The following is a 15,076-nucleotide window of genomic DNA, read 5'->3' as shown; positions in this document are numbered from 1 at the left end:
GGTTTAAACCTCTCCAGAACAAATCTGTTTGTTTTCTTGGCAATCCATGGTACCCTCAATACTCTTCTCCAGCACCACAGCTCAAAGGCATCAATTCTCCTTCTATCCTCCTTGGTCATTGTCCAACTCTCTGATGCATAACAAGTGTTAGCAAAGACCAGGGCCTGTATCAGACGCCCCTTAGTCTCTAGAGAGACACCATTGCTCTTCAGTACTTTGGAGAGGTCCCTAATAGCAGAGTTTCCCATGGCAATACGTCTTTTAATTTCCTGGCTACTGGTGCCAAGAGTGTTGACCGTGGAGCCAAGCAGACTAAAGCTGTGAACAATCTCAATCTCTTAACCATCCGTCCTGATGCTGCCAATTGGTCCAGTGGTTAGAATCTTGACATTGATCCTTAATCCATATTCCTTTATTTAGTCATGTAAAATAGTTCAAACTGTCTGTCTACCAGAAGAGGAAATGCATCTTTCCTAGATTAGCATTTACCCCTTTAAAACTGTTTTTCCCAGTCATACGTAAATTGTATCTTAATCTGCCTGTTTACTAGGAAGGGAAATGTGCCTTTCCTGAATTGTTGCTGTTGTTATTGTTGATTGCCTTGAGTCAGCAAGACTCATAGCTACCCTATGAACAAAAGGCTTAAAGTCCTTCTATAGATCTTCGGGAGGTATGTTATTTAGGAATTGAATGCCACTCCTGCTTCAATTCCTGAATTACTAGTACTTACATTTAAACTCTTTTGAACTGTTCTTTCAAATGTAGAAATTCTGTAACTATGGGAAGCCAATATTTGTAATAAATGGAATGTTATCAGCATGTGGGGGAGGGGAGGTACAAGCTAGAGTTCACCCTGAGGCACTAAGGCAACACTTAAAGATTTACCAGATTCTTGCATATGCTATCCCCTCCCTTCAGAGTCAAGCAGAAGGTTTTCAATAGAAAGAGCTTGGCTTCATTTGCATTGAGTTCTCTTTGTGATTTACTTCCTGATAATTTTCAATAAAGATGTAGGGAATCTGGAATGAGGGCCTTCAGTCGAGAATTGCTGGCCCCCTGTTTTTCATACTGTCTGCTCTATCTCATTCCTAGCTGTCTCTCTCATTATTAATAATTATAAAAATACTTTACTCTTGGCCTGCAACATGTAACTTTACTAACAAATGTGTAAGTAAATTGATATCCAACCCTAGTATAAAAACCTAATGACCATTTCCAGATGGAGAGGCATTTTTTGAGAGAAACTCACTATCCTATAATAAAGTGCTTATGGATATTGCGATTTCTCTTATTGGCAATTAACTATGGAAGGAATCCCTTGCAGTCAGTAACACATGGTTCAAAATCACCAGCTATTCCTCAGGAGAAGGATGGGTAATCTCCTCCTGTGAGATTAACTGCCTCTGGATACCCACTTAAGGGTCAGCTCTGGGTTAGTTCCAACTCTACAGTACACAACTCAACAGTAATTCCTTCTTCATTGATTCCAACTTTTGCATTCCAGTCACTAATTATCATTTATGCATCTTGGATAAACATTTGGTCAATTTTAGACTACAAAGATTGGTAAAAATCTTCAAATTTCCTCCCTTTTAGCTTTTGCTGTTGGTACATATATTTGAATGATAGCCATATTAACAGGCCTTTCTTTTATGCAAATAGATGTTATCCTATCACTCAGAACACTGTACTTTAGGATAGAATTTGAAATGATCTTTGCACCTATGGATTCAACACTATTCTTCCTCAGTTTTTCATTGTTGGCATAGTAAGTCATGTGGTTGTCTGATTCAAAGTGGCAATGCCAGTCCACTTCATCTCACTAACACCTAGAATGTCAATGTTCATGTACTCCATTTACTTTTTGACAATTTCTGGTTTTCTTATATTCATACTTCATATATTCCATGTTCTAGTTATTAAAGCATGTTTGCAGCTATTTATCCTCATTTTAATTTAATTATAATCTGAGCTCTATCACTAAAACCGAAGCTATCTGTGTTCCTCTATTGTTGATAGTGTTCATAGGCCCGTTATTTCAGAAGTTGATGGTCAATTGTCCTTCCTACTCTGTCTTAATACTAGAGTTCTACAACCTGTCCACCACGAGTGAGTCTTCTGGCATTTGAAACACTGGTGGCATAACTTCCAACATCATAGAAACATACAAGTAGTTGCAGTAAAGAAAACTGACAGTAAAGTAATGCTTACAATAAAAAAAATTATTCTTCGAATCTACCAGTTGCTTTCCAGGAGAAGGATAGGCAATCTCTTTCCTTGTGATTGATTTTTTGCTCTGAAAACCTACTGGAAAGTTAGCTGTAAATTGGTTATAACTTGATGACATAGAACAACAACCATAGGAGCAAGTGATAAATAAGCAAATAAGTACATATTTGCTATAAAGTAATTAATTGTTGTTGTTAGGTGCCCTGGAGTTGAATATAACTCATACACAGCAACCTTACGAACAACAGATCTGAACCCTGTTCTATCCAGTGTCATCTTTTTATAATTGTTAATGACAGTAAAAGAATTAAAAACATGCAAATCATCCCCAATGCAACAAACTGAGAGATAAGTGTTGTACCTCTAATAACAAATCAGGTACACAAATATCATGGTGTAGGGTCCAGAATGTGGCCTCTGGTGGTATGGCAGAATGGATATTTGTGCTTTATTGACTGTGCAAAGGCATTTGACTCTGTGGATCATACAAATTATGGCTAAAATAGAAAAGAATAAGAATCCTAGATCACTTAAGTGTGCCCATGAAACCTATACATAGACAAAGAATTTGACCTCCTACTGCTGATACAAGGCGTTGATCATGGATACAAGCAAGATGAACTAATTTACATTTCAATCTTTTCTCCATCTATCCTGATGTTGCCCATGGGTCATGTGGTGAGGATTTGTTCAGTATAAAAATAGAATAGATACGGAGACTATACAGCCCTGACAACACACCTTTCTTGATTCCAGAACATGTGGTGCTTCCTTGCTCTATTCAGACAACAGCTTCTTAGTCTCAGTATAGGGTTCATATAAGCATAATTAAGTCTCCTGTAATTCCATTTTTCTCAATGTTAGCTCTGGTTTGGTATGATCCACACAGTCTAATGCCTTTGTATAATCAATAAAACACAAACAGATATTCTTTAGGTATTCTCTGCTTTGAGCCAAGATCCACCTGACATCAGCAATCGTATCACTAGTGCTTGAATCTCTTTTAAACCAAGTTTGAATTTCTGACAATTCTCTGTCAATAGACTGTTCTAGTCATTTTTTGCTTGATTTCCAGCAATATTTTTCTTGCATGTGATATTATTAATATTGTTCAATAATTTCCACATTCTACTGAATGACCTTTCTTGTGAATGGGAATAAATACGGATCTCTTCCAGTTAGTTGCCAGGTAGCTATCTTCTAAATTTTGGGCCAACTGGTGAGTACATGCAAGGCTGCAACTGAGTTAGTACAATCAATTGACATTCTATCAATACTAGGGCCTTGTTTTGCTTTGTTTTGTTTTTTAATTTGTTTTTCCCCAATGTCTTCAATTCAGCAAAAATGTCTTCTTTCATCACTATTCGCTCTTTATCATATTTTGTTTCTTAAAATATTTCAATGTCAAGCAATTTTTTAAATGTAGTGGTTTTGTGTATTGTCCCTATCTTCTTTCTTTTTCCCTCTTTTGACTTTTGATGATTCTTTGATCTTTCGAGAATTTTTCCACAGTGTATCCCAGTGTTGCAACTTGAGCCTTGGATTTGTTTTTCAGTTCTTTCAACTTGAGAAATGTTAAGCTCTTCCATTTTTATATTTCAACTCTCACTCTTCAAACATTCCATTATAGTACTTTACTTTGTCTTCTCCAGCTGCCCTTAGAAAACTTTTGTTCATCTCTTTTGTTTTAAAGTCTTTTTTCTTTGTTTAAGCTTGTTGTTGTTCTAGAAAACTCTCATTTTTATTTCTTAACAAAAGAAAAGTAAAATTCATAACAACTGTACATGAAATTACTTTGCAACGTTACCAAATATGATATTAAGACAATTACAGAAAATGTGAAATTTATTGAACACACATTATTCTAATTAGGGTATTCTTTTGAGAATAGCATTAAAATGTTTCAAAAATTTGAATTTTTAAGATCTTGCACCAACTCTTATTGATATTGCTATGGGAAAAGGGACCAAAAACCAAATTTGTGAACTGGAAGGATTTTCCTACAGTATTATCTTAAAGAACAATTACAATGGCTTTTGGTTTTCTAGATCCAAATGTGCCCTTTGTAGTCAATTTCCTGTAGCTTAAATTCTTAAAACACAAAATTACAGTGTTTAAAGCAAAAGTCTTCCTAGGTTTATTTTACTCAAATTCAAAGTTCAAGATTCCAAAGGATACCTAAGAAAATTGTTTTTGTAGTTAATAGTCATTTCAATTTCCATGAAAGGAAGAGAGCTGGAATCTAAGAGAATAAAAATTATATTTTCTTTCCATTATTAACATATAATACAGTTGGATCCCACATTCTTCTTCATACAGTCCAGCTTCTTGAATAATTTGCTTAGCTTACAGATTGACACTTATGGAGAGAGAATACAACTCTGACACACTGCCTTCTTTGGAAGCATCATGGTAGACAGAGAAGAGGATGAGATTGTTAACAGCTTCAGCTTGCTCGGTTTAACAACCAACACTCTTGGTTCTAGCAGCCAAAAAACAAAAAAGATTAATTATATTGGGGAAATCTTCTGTCAGGGACCTCTCTAGAGTACTAAAGAGTAATGATGTCAGTCTAGAGACCAAGGAGAGCTAGATTCAGGCCTTGGTTTTTGCAATTACTTGCTATGCATTGGAGAGCTGGACAATGACTAAAGATGATAGAAGAAGAATCTATGATTTTGAATTTTAATGCTGGAGAAGAGTACTATATGTACCATGAACTGCCATGAGAACAAATAGATCTGTCCTAGAGAGGCTATTCCTTAGAGGCAAGGATTTTGAAGCTCTGTCTCACATATTTTGGGCATGTTGCCAGGAGAGACCAATCCTTGGAGAAAGACATCATGCGCTGAAGGGTAGAGGGACAGCACAAGAAAGGAAGGCCCTGGATGAGATAAATTGACTCAATGACTGGGGTAAAGGAAGTAGGTGTGTTATAAACAATTTAATTGGCTCAAGGTGGAATAGGGTTTCAAGCTGTTGTACATGAATTGCAAGTGACAGTACAACAGCCTCTTGGTCTAGGTATATGTTTAGCATGAGCACAATTAAGTGTTCTAGGATTCCCATTCTTCACAGTGTTAGCCATAATTTGTTATGATCTACACAGTCAAATGCTTTTGCATAGTCAGTAAAACATAAATAGACATTCTTCTGGTATCCTTTACTTTCAACTAGAATCCATCTGACATCAACAATGATAACTTTGGTGTCATGGCCTATTCTAAATCCTGACATTTTCTATCTATGTACTGTTCTAGCTATTTTTTAATAATCTTCAGCAGTATTCTTTATTCCATGTGATATTAATCGATAGTTCCCACGTTCCATTGGAGCATCTTGCCTGGAAATAAGCGCAAATATGGACCTCTTCCAATTCATTGGCCAGACATCTATACTACAAATTTTCTGGCATAATATATATAAAGAAGAATGTGACATCAATATTGGATGAAGACTCATCAATAACCTACATTATGCAGATGACACAATCTTGCTTGATGAAAGTATGGAGGACTTGATGCACTTGTTGCTGAAGATCAAAGAATACAACCTTTGATATGGATTGCATCTCAACGCTAAGAAAACAAAAACTCTTACCATTGGACCTATAGGCAACATCATGCTATCAATGGAGAAAAGGTTGAAGCTGTCAATGATTTCATCTTTCTTGAATCAACAATCAACACTCTTGGTTGGGAACCTACTTAAATTACTGAGGAGTAATTATGTCACTTTGAGGACTAAGGAGCATCAGATTCAGGCCATGGTCTTTCTGATAACTTACAATGCATCTGAGAGCTGGTTATGAATAAAGATGACTGAAGAAAAACTGATGCATTTGAGCTATGGTGTAGGAGAAAAAGTACTGAACATAGATGGTCAAAAGAACAAAGAAATGTGTCTTGGAGGAAGTGCACTCAGACTGCTCCCTGGAGATGATAATGATGACAAAGCTTTTCCTCACATATGTCAGGCATGTTGCTAGGAGAGCCTATTTCTTGGAGAAGGGCATCATGCTTGGAAAGGCAGAGGGAGGAGAGAAAGACCTTCAAACAGGTGAATTGACATAGTAACTGCCACAATAGGTTCCAGTGTATCAGGAAATATAAGGAAGGTATGGGATAAGACAGGGTTTGGATATGTTGTTCATTGAATCGCTATGGGTCATAGTCAATGGCACCTAACAATAACAATCCAATTGGACAGAAGCTAAGTCCATTTCGTTATGTCTTTTCTATATTTTTCTCTTATCTTTCTTGCTCTCAAAAAAATCAAACTTGCTTTAGGTAATTAACTAATTCAAAGAGTTCCACACAATTATTTTTTGGCATTTTTTTAAGATGAAGGAGTTTGGGGATATATGGGATATATATCATTTAGAAAGTACACCTGTTAAAAAGGTATTGATTAGAATTTCTAGTAAATTTCTAATTTTTTTTTTAATTCTCTTTTCATTCAAAGAAAATTTAGGGTAGAGTTTTTGCAGGCCACTCACAGAAAATGATAAGACTGCTTGAAAATATGAAAAAGATGGTCAGTATTATTCATAACTATAGAAGCTAAAATAAGCCACTAATTTATTAATAGGCTCCTTTGAAACAACCTTTGCATAAATTTGAGAAAAAAAAGGATTAGACAAAGTATGGGAAAGTACATTCTCACATACTCTTAACAAGGATATGAACTGGTACAGCCTCTTTGGAGCAATGTGACAAAGCTAATGACAAATGCACAAGTTCTTTATTATGATAATTTTATTTTCAGAAATTCAACTTACAGATATTTTTGCTTACGTACATAAAGATATATGGTCAAAATTTTAAGTTTTCGTAAATTATAGCACTGATTTGAAAATAGAAAAAGCTGAGAGAAAGCTAAATAGTAATGGTTTTACAAATTATATTAGAGTCATACAATAGCATTCTATATAGACATTTATTATATATTTTGATAAATGTAGATTACAGTGTTTCTTAATTAACAAAAACTTTAGAATATTTTAAACATTATGCTTGTAATTGTGTCTCTAATAATATATGCAAATATATTCATTTAGGTATCTCTAAGTAATTATCCAGATAACATTTTAAATATATAAAAATATGCAGATATACTTATATATTTATATCTCTTTTTTTCCTTCCTACTGGAGAAAGAAAGAAATATATATGTCCCATACATTTCTATGAACACACATACACAATGTGTGCTCACTGAAATATGTGGAAGATAAATGAGATCTTAGTAATAAATTAAAATTTTAATTTAGTTGGGTATGCATAGCTTTTTCTGTTAAATATTTTGTTTAAATACCGTCTAGAACCCTAAAATTTAAATAAAATATTTAAAATAATAAATCATCAATACATGTTAGGAGATATCTTCAGTTATGTGGACATATTTATTTATTTTTATTGTTCTTTCAGCATTTTATTATTTATGTATTTCAGTTTTGGAAGCAGGAGTGGCATCCACTTCCTAAACAATATGCCTCCAGAAACTCTATAAACTTAGATAAATGTTGGTAGTTAGAGGGGCTTAAGGCCTTTTGTTCATAGGGTCACTATGAGTCTTGCTCGGCTCAAAGGCAATCAACAACAACAACAACAACAACATACTTCAGTTACATGAATTATATTCATATTATTTTGCAGTCATCACCAATGTACTTTTCCTCAATTTCCTGTACTCCCAATAGAGCTCAGTGCTCTCTATATAGTGGCTCCATTATTTCCCAATTTCTAGTTCATGATAATCATTAATAAATTTTGTTTCTACACTTTTGCCAGTCCTGCATCTTTCATATAAGTGGATTGTACGATGTTTGTCTTTTCATGGCTTATTTCACTCAACATACTATTTTCAATGTTCATCCATGTTTTAAAATTTCTCAGTACTTCATTTCTTTTTATGGCTGTGTAATTTCCGTTGTATACTGCATATGGTTATCTTTTAATCTGCTGATGAGTATTTGGCTGTTTAATTTTTTTTACTATTGAACTGCATGCCTTTGGGATTGCAGCACAGTTTCTTGTCACTAGGCCACAAGAACTCCCTATTATGAATATTGAACTACAAATAACAGTTGGAAATGCTGCTTTTAGCTGCTTTTGTTGTAGATCTAAAAACAGACTTTCTGGGTGATATGATAATTCTACATTTACCTTTCTGATTAACTGCCAGGCTGTTTTTCATAGCATCTTTACTATTTTACTGTTTCATCAACAATAAATGAAGATTCCCATTTTTCCACATTTTGCTAATATTTGATATTTTTAAATTTTGTGATATGATCACAGATTTTCTGGCAAAATGGGATGAAATTGCGATCTCATTTGGGAGATACACAAGGGATATCATTTCTGATGTCGGATGTATCCTGGATGTGAGCAAAGAATACCAGAAGAATGTCTATTTGTGCTTTATTGACTAAGCAAAGGCATTTGAATGTGTGGCTCATAACAAACTATGCCAACATTAAGAAGAATGGGAATGCCAGGATATTTAATTATTCTTATAAGAAATCTATACCTAGATCAGGAAGCTGTTGTTCGAACAGAGCAAAGGGGCCCTGCATGGTTTAAAATTAGGAAGGATATGTGTTGGAGTTGTATTCTTTCTCCATACCTATTCAATCTGTTTGCCGAGCATATTATTCTGGAAGTTGTACTCTATGAAGAAGAATGATGCATCAGGATAATGAAAGTTCATCAACAACCCAAGTTATGCAGAAGACATGACCTTGCTTGCTTAAAATGAGGAAGACTTGCACCACTTGCTACAGAAAATCAAAGACAACACTCTTCAATAGGATTGTATTCCAATATCATGAAGACAAAATTTTTCAGCACTGGGCTAATAAGCAACATCATGATCAATATAGAAAAGATGGAAGTGTCAACAGTTTTATCATTGTTGGATCATCCATCCACACCATTGATACTAGAAGTCAGAAGACTGAAAGACATAGTGCATTGAACTGTCCGGGATCTCTTCAATTCACTGAAGAGCAGCAATATCAGTTTGAAGACTAAGGTACACCTGATTCAAGCCATGGTCTTTTCCATCTTGTGCTATGCATTTGAGACCTAGACAATGAGTAAGGATGACAGAAGAGGAATTGTTGTCTTTGAACTGTAGTATTGAAAAAGAACACTGTCCATCGACTGCCAAAACAACAAACAAATACATCTTGGAGAAAAGTTCGGTCCAAATCATTCAGTCAGAATACATGTTGGAGACAAAGATGACAAAGCTTCAGCTCACATATTTTGGGAATGTTGCTTGGAGAGGCTATTCCTTGGAGAAAACATAAAATGCTTAGCAATGCGGTGGATCAGTGAAAGTGAGGAAGATCCTCAGCCAGGTCGATTGACCTACTGACTGCAGCAATGGGCTCACGTGTGTCAGAGATTGTCATGAATGCACAGGATGAGACAGAGTTCAGATTTGATGTTCACAGGTTGCTACAAATCATACTTAACTTGATGGCACTACCAACAACAGGGAGCTCTGGAGACCAAGTGGTTAGAATCTGCTCTGCAATCCGGAAAGCACATGGTTCGAATGTACCTGCTGCTCTTCAGGAGAAGAATGGACGATCTCCTCCTGTGAGATTAACTGCCTCTGAAACTGGCTGGAGGGTTAGCTGTGGATCACTTCCAATTTAAGATACACAACAACAACAGCAACAACAGTGACAAAGAACCCTGGTAAAGAAATATACAATGTATTTGACTGCTACCAAAAGATAATTCGTTTTAATCCACCATATACTCTACTAGAGAAAAATAAGCGATTTCTTCCAATATAGATTTACAACCTCAGGACGACTTGGTTCTATGAATTGGGATTGACTGGAGAGCAGCAGGTTTTGGGTAAGTATTAATGACATTGAATATCTTTAAAAGCTTTTTGGTTTGTTACATATTGCCTTTGGTAAAATGTATATTTAAGTCCTTTAATAATCTTTTCTAAATTAAATATTTGTTCTTTTTTTGTGGAGATCAAATCCTTATCCAATATATTGTTAAGTTTCATTAAGTATGAATCATATTGATCCCATTCAATATACACTCCCTTAATTTTTTTCCCTAACCTATAGTTGTCACATAATATTGTTATTACAAGTTATTTGATGAACAAATACATTCCACTTTTATAAAATTCAATCTATATTCTATGTCTTTTACTACTTGTATTTTTGGCATCGTGTTAAGAGTCCATAGTAAAAAAAAATATTTAAAAAAATTCCCTATGCTTCCTTCTAAGGAGCAGTGTAACTACACTTCTTCCTCCACAGATTTCTTCCTTGTTTTAGAAGCCCATAGTATATTAATAGTCTTCACCAACAACACACTTCTAAGCCATAAAGTCATCTTCTGCACTACCTGACCAACTTTCACACACGTATGAGGTAATTAAAAAATACTACAGCTTAGGTCAGATGTGCCTAATCTTAAAAGTAATATCTTCTACAGCACTTTAAAGAGGTCCTTTAAGGAAAATTTGGTCAATGCATATTGTATTGTTTGGTCTCTTGACTATTGTTTCCATGGATATTGAATATAGATCCATGTAAACCAAAATCCTTAAAAACTTTAATCTTTATTCCCTTTATAATGATGCTCCCTGTTGGTTAAGTGATGAAGATTTTTGTATTCTTGATGTGAAAGTGTAATTCACATTAAAGGCTATAATTTTAATTTCTATCAGCAATACTTCAAGTTCATTTTCTGCAAACAAATTGGTGTCTTCTGCATATTTTAGCTTGTTAATGAATCTTCCTCTGGTCCTGATGCTGCATCTTCATAATATAGTCCAGCTTCTCAGATTATTTTTTCAGCATTAAGTTTGGTATGATTCAATAATACAACCAACCCTGATGCATATCTTATCTGATTTCAAACCATGCAATGTTCCTTGTTCTGTTTGAACAACTGCTATGTGCAGGTCTATGCACAGGATCTAGATGAGTTCTGTAGAATTGAGTGTTCATGAATTCTAATTCTCTATAATATATTCTTGATTCTCTATAATATATTCTTAATTTATTGAAGTAGAATAAAACACAAGTAAGCATATTTCTCATGTTCTCTGTTCTTGGTCAAAGTCAACTGTTGCCAGGAATGATAACCCTTGTTCTAACACCTCTTATGAATGCAGCTTGGATTTCTGGCAACTCTCTGTCAATGTACTGCTCCAGTCTCTTTCCATAAATTTTCAGCAAGATTGATATTTACATTAATGATGGTTGTTGTTTATGTGCTGTTGAGTCAACTATTAGTCATAGTAAACCCTTTTTGTTCAATTTCATCTTGCTTGGAAATAAAAAAAAAAAAGGAGCAGCTTTAAGATAGTCTGCTCTCAGGTACCTCTCCAGAGTGCAAATGAGCAATCATATCAGCCTAGAGAAAGTACACCTGATCCAGGTCGTGGTTTTCACAATTGCTTGCTATGCATCTGAGAGCCAAACAATGACTAAGGATGACAGAAGAAGAATCTTTGCTGGAGAATATTATTGAACATATCATGGACTTCCAAGAGAACAAACAAATCTGTTCTAGAGAGGGTGAAACCAAGTTGCTCCTTGAAGGCAAGGATTTTGAAGGTCTGTCTCACATACTTTGGGCATGTTGCCAGGACGGACCTATCCTTGAAGAAGGACATTATGCTTGAAAGGGTAGAGAATCAGTGCAGAAGAGGAAAACCCTGGATGAAATGGATTGACAGATTGACTGTGGCAATGGGGTCAAGTGTGTCTAACAAGGTGACGTTGGCTCAGGATAGGGCAGGAGTCAGAGTCATTTTTAATAAGGTTGTTATTGGTGGTAGTTGACTCAGCAACATATCTCAACTTTGCTTAGGGGTAACATGTAATAAAAGCTGTTACTACCAGAAGGAAGTAGTTTTAAAATACAAAGGTTTAGTAATTATTAAGCATATCCTATTTTTAAATAATTATAACTGAATAGAGTTTGTTGTTGTTGTAATGTGCCATGGAGTCACCTGCAACTCATATTGACCCTATATATAACAGCTATGAAGCCTGCTCTGTCCTGAGCCAGTCTCACTGATTCCAACACATCTAATCCCATCATCCCAGTTATCATGTCAATCCCTCTCATCTAAGGTCTTCTTCTCCTGTGCTGTCCCTCTGCCCTTCCAAGCATGATGACCTTCAAGGACTGGTCTCTCCTGGATGTGTCCAAAGTATGTGAGACAGAGCTTCACAAATCCTTACCTTCCAGGAGAAACTTGGTTTCACCCTCTCCAAGACAAACCTATTTGTTTTCTTGGTGGACCATGGTCAAGGCTCTTCTTCACAATCACAACTCAAAGGCATCAATTCTTATTCTTTCATCCTTAGTTATTTTCCATCTCTCTGATGCATAGCAAGTAATTGCAAAGACCACGGCCTGGATCAGGTGCACCTTACTCTCTAGACTAATGTCACTGTTCTTCAGCACTCTAGAAAGGTCTCTGACATCAGATTTGCCCGATGATATTCATCTTTTGATTTTCTGATTGCTGATGCCAAGAATTTTAATAGTGGAGCTGAGCAAGCTGTAATTGTTAACAACTTCCATCTCTTCTCTATCCATCTGAAGCAGTGAATTGGCCCAGTAGTAAGAATCTTTTTCTTATTGATGTTGAGCTTCAATCCATATTGAAGACTACAATCTTGACCTTCTTCAGCAACTGCTTAAAGCCCTCCTTAGTGTGGGCAAACAAGGTTGTATTATCCGCATACCGTGGGTTGTTGATGAGTCTTCCTCCAATACTGAAGCTATACTCCTCTGCCACATAAAGTCTGGCCTCTTAAATAATCTGTTCTGCATATAGATTGAAAAGCCATGGAGACAGGGTGCATTCCTGATGTACTATGTTCCTAATTTTGAATCATTCAGTGTTTCCTTGCTCTATTCTGAGGACTGCCCTCTGGTGCAAGCAAATGTTTCCAAATGCACAATCAAGTATTCTCAGATTCCCACTCTCCTCAAGGTTAATAACAATTTATTGTGATCTACACAGTCAAATGTCTTTGCATTATCAATGAAGCATAGATAGACATTCCTTTGGTACTCTTTGCTTTCTGCCAAAATCCATCTGACAATTGATGATAACGTCTCTAAATGCTTTGACCTCTTCTAAACCTGGTAGTTCTCGCTTAATGTACTTCCAGTTGTATTTAGGTAATCTTTAGTAGGTCATTGTTTGTGTGTGATATTGGTGATGTTGTTTGATAATTTCTACCCTCTGATCATCTTTTTCAGGGCTAGGAATAAATATGGATCTCTTCTTGTCAGTTGACTTAGGTAGTTCTGAAGACTGCTTTGCAAAACCTCTAAGCGTATCTAGGGCAACATATGTTTATTAAAATACATCAACTGGTGTGCCATCAATTCCTGGGGCATTGTTTTTTTGTCAATTCCTTCAGAACAGCTTGAACTTTTCCTTCATCACCATTACAGCTTCAATCCTGTGTTGTCTTATGAAATTCTTCTGTCAGCCAGTTCTTTTAGGTATAATGACTCTGTACACTCCTTCTTTTAATGCTTGCTACATCATTTAACAGTCTGCCCATAGCATCTTTAAGTATTGCAACTCCAGCCTTGAATTTGTTCTTCAGTTCCTTCAGCTTAAGAAAAGCCAATTGAGTTAATCCCTTTTGATTTTCTGACTCCAGCTTTTCACACATTTCATTATAACACTGTGTTGTCTTTCTGAACTACCTTTAAAATCTTCTGTTCAGCTCCTTAACTTCTTGATTTCTTCCCTTTTCTTTGGCTTCTCAGGGCTCTAGTACAATATTCAGAATCTCTTTTGACATCTATCGTAGTCTTTTCTTCATCCTCTCTGTCATAATCTTTTGCATTCTTCCTGGATGATATGCTTGATATCCTCCTATAATTCATCTGGTCTTTGCTCATTAGTGTTCAAGGCCTCAAACCTAGTCCTGAGATTGTTTTGAAATTCAAGTGGGATAGACTCAAGGTCAAATTTTGGTTCCTGTGGACTTGATGTAATCTTCTTTAGTTTGAACTTGCCTATTAGTAGTTAATGGTCTGTTCTACAATCAGCACTTCACCTAGTTTCACAGCTGATACTTAGCTTCTCCAGAAATTCTTTCCACAGATGTAATCGATCTGATTCTTGTACATCAAGTGAAATCCATGTAGAGTTTTCATTTATGTTTCTTATAAAATATATTTGCAGTGAATAGGTAGTTGATTGTATAGAATTGTATAATTCTATCTCCAGTCTCATTTCTGTCATCAAATCCATGTTTTTTGACTACAGATCATTCTTCCCTAGAATTTGGACTTAGAGACTCCTAAACTCAAGACATAATGGCCTCAGAATGAGAGACTGGCAGCAGCACAAGGTGTTTAGGCATCACAGATGTGAATTGAGACTTAAGCCTTATTACAAGCTGGATGGGGAAGAGAGGTGTTCAATGTGGAGTGGAATGGGATGGTGGTGGAGCAGACAGAAGGTCAAGACACACGTGCCAAGGGTGGGGCAGCAAAACTGAATCTGTTGGTAACTTCTATAATTGGAAAATATCTTTCATCAGCTCTTTTCTATAAAATGCTTGTTGGTCAGATCGTTGCTGTGCACCATAGAGTTGGAACTGACACATTGCTGACCCTCTGGTGGGTTTTCAGAGGCAGTTAATCACACAGGAGGAGACTCCCCATCCTTCTACCATGGAGCAGTTGGTGGCCTCAAACCACGTACGTTCGGAATTGCAGTGCAGCTTCTTGCCAGTAAACTGTAGTAAATCTGAGCATCCAAATTAAGCCAGACTAGGAAGAAGGATTGCGTCACTTCCAAAATA

The sequence above is a fragment of the Elephantulus edwardii genome, unplaced genomic scaffold (genome assembly GCF_000299155.1).
Source record: "Elephantulus edwardii isolate Elephantulus edwardi_28Jun2011 unplaced genomic scaffold, EleEdw1.0 scaffold00042, whole genome shotgun sequence".
NCBI lineage: Eukaryota > Metazoa > Chordata > Mammalia > Macroscelidea > Macroscelididae > Elephantulus > Elephantulus edwardii.
This window is presented reverse-complemented; position numbering follows the sequence as displayed.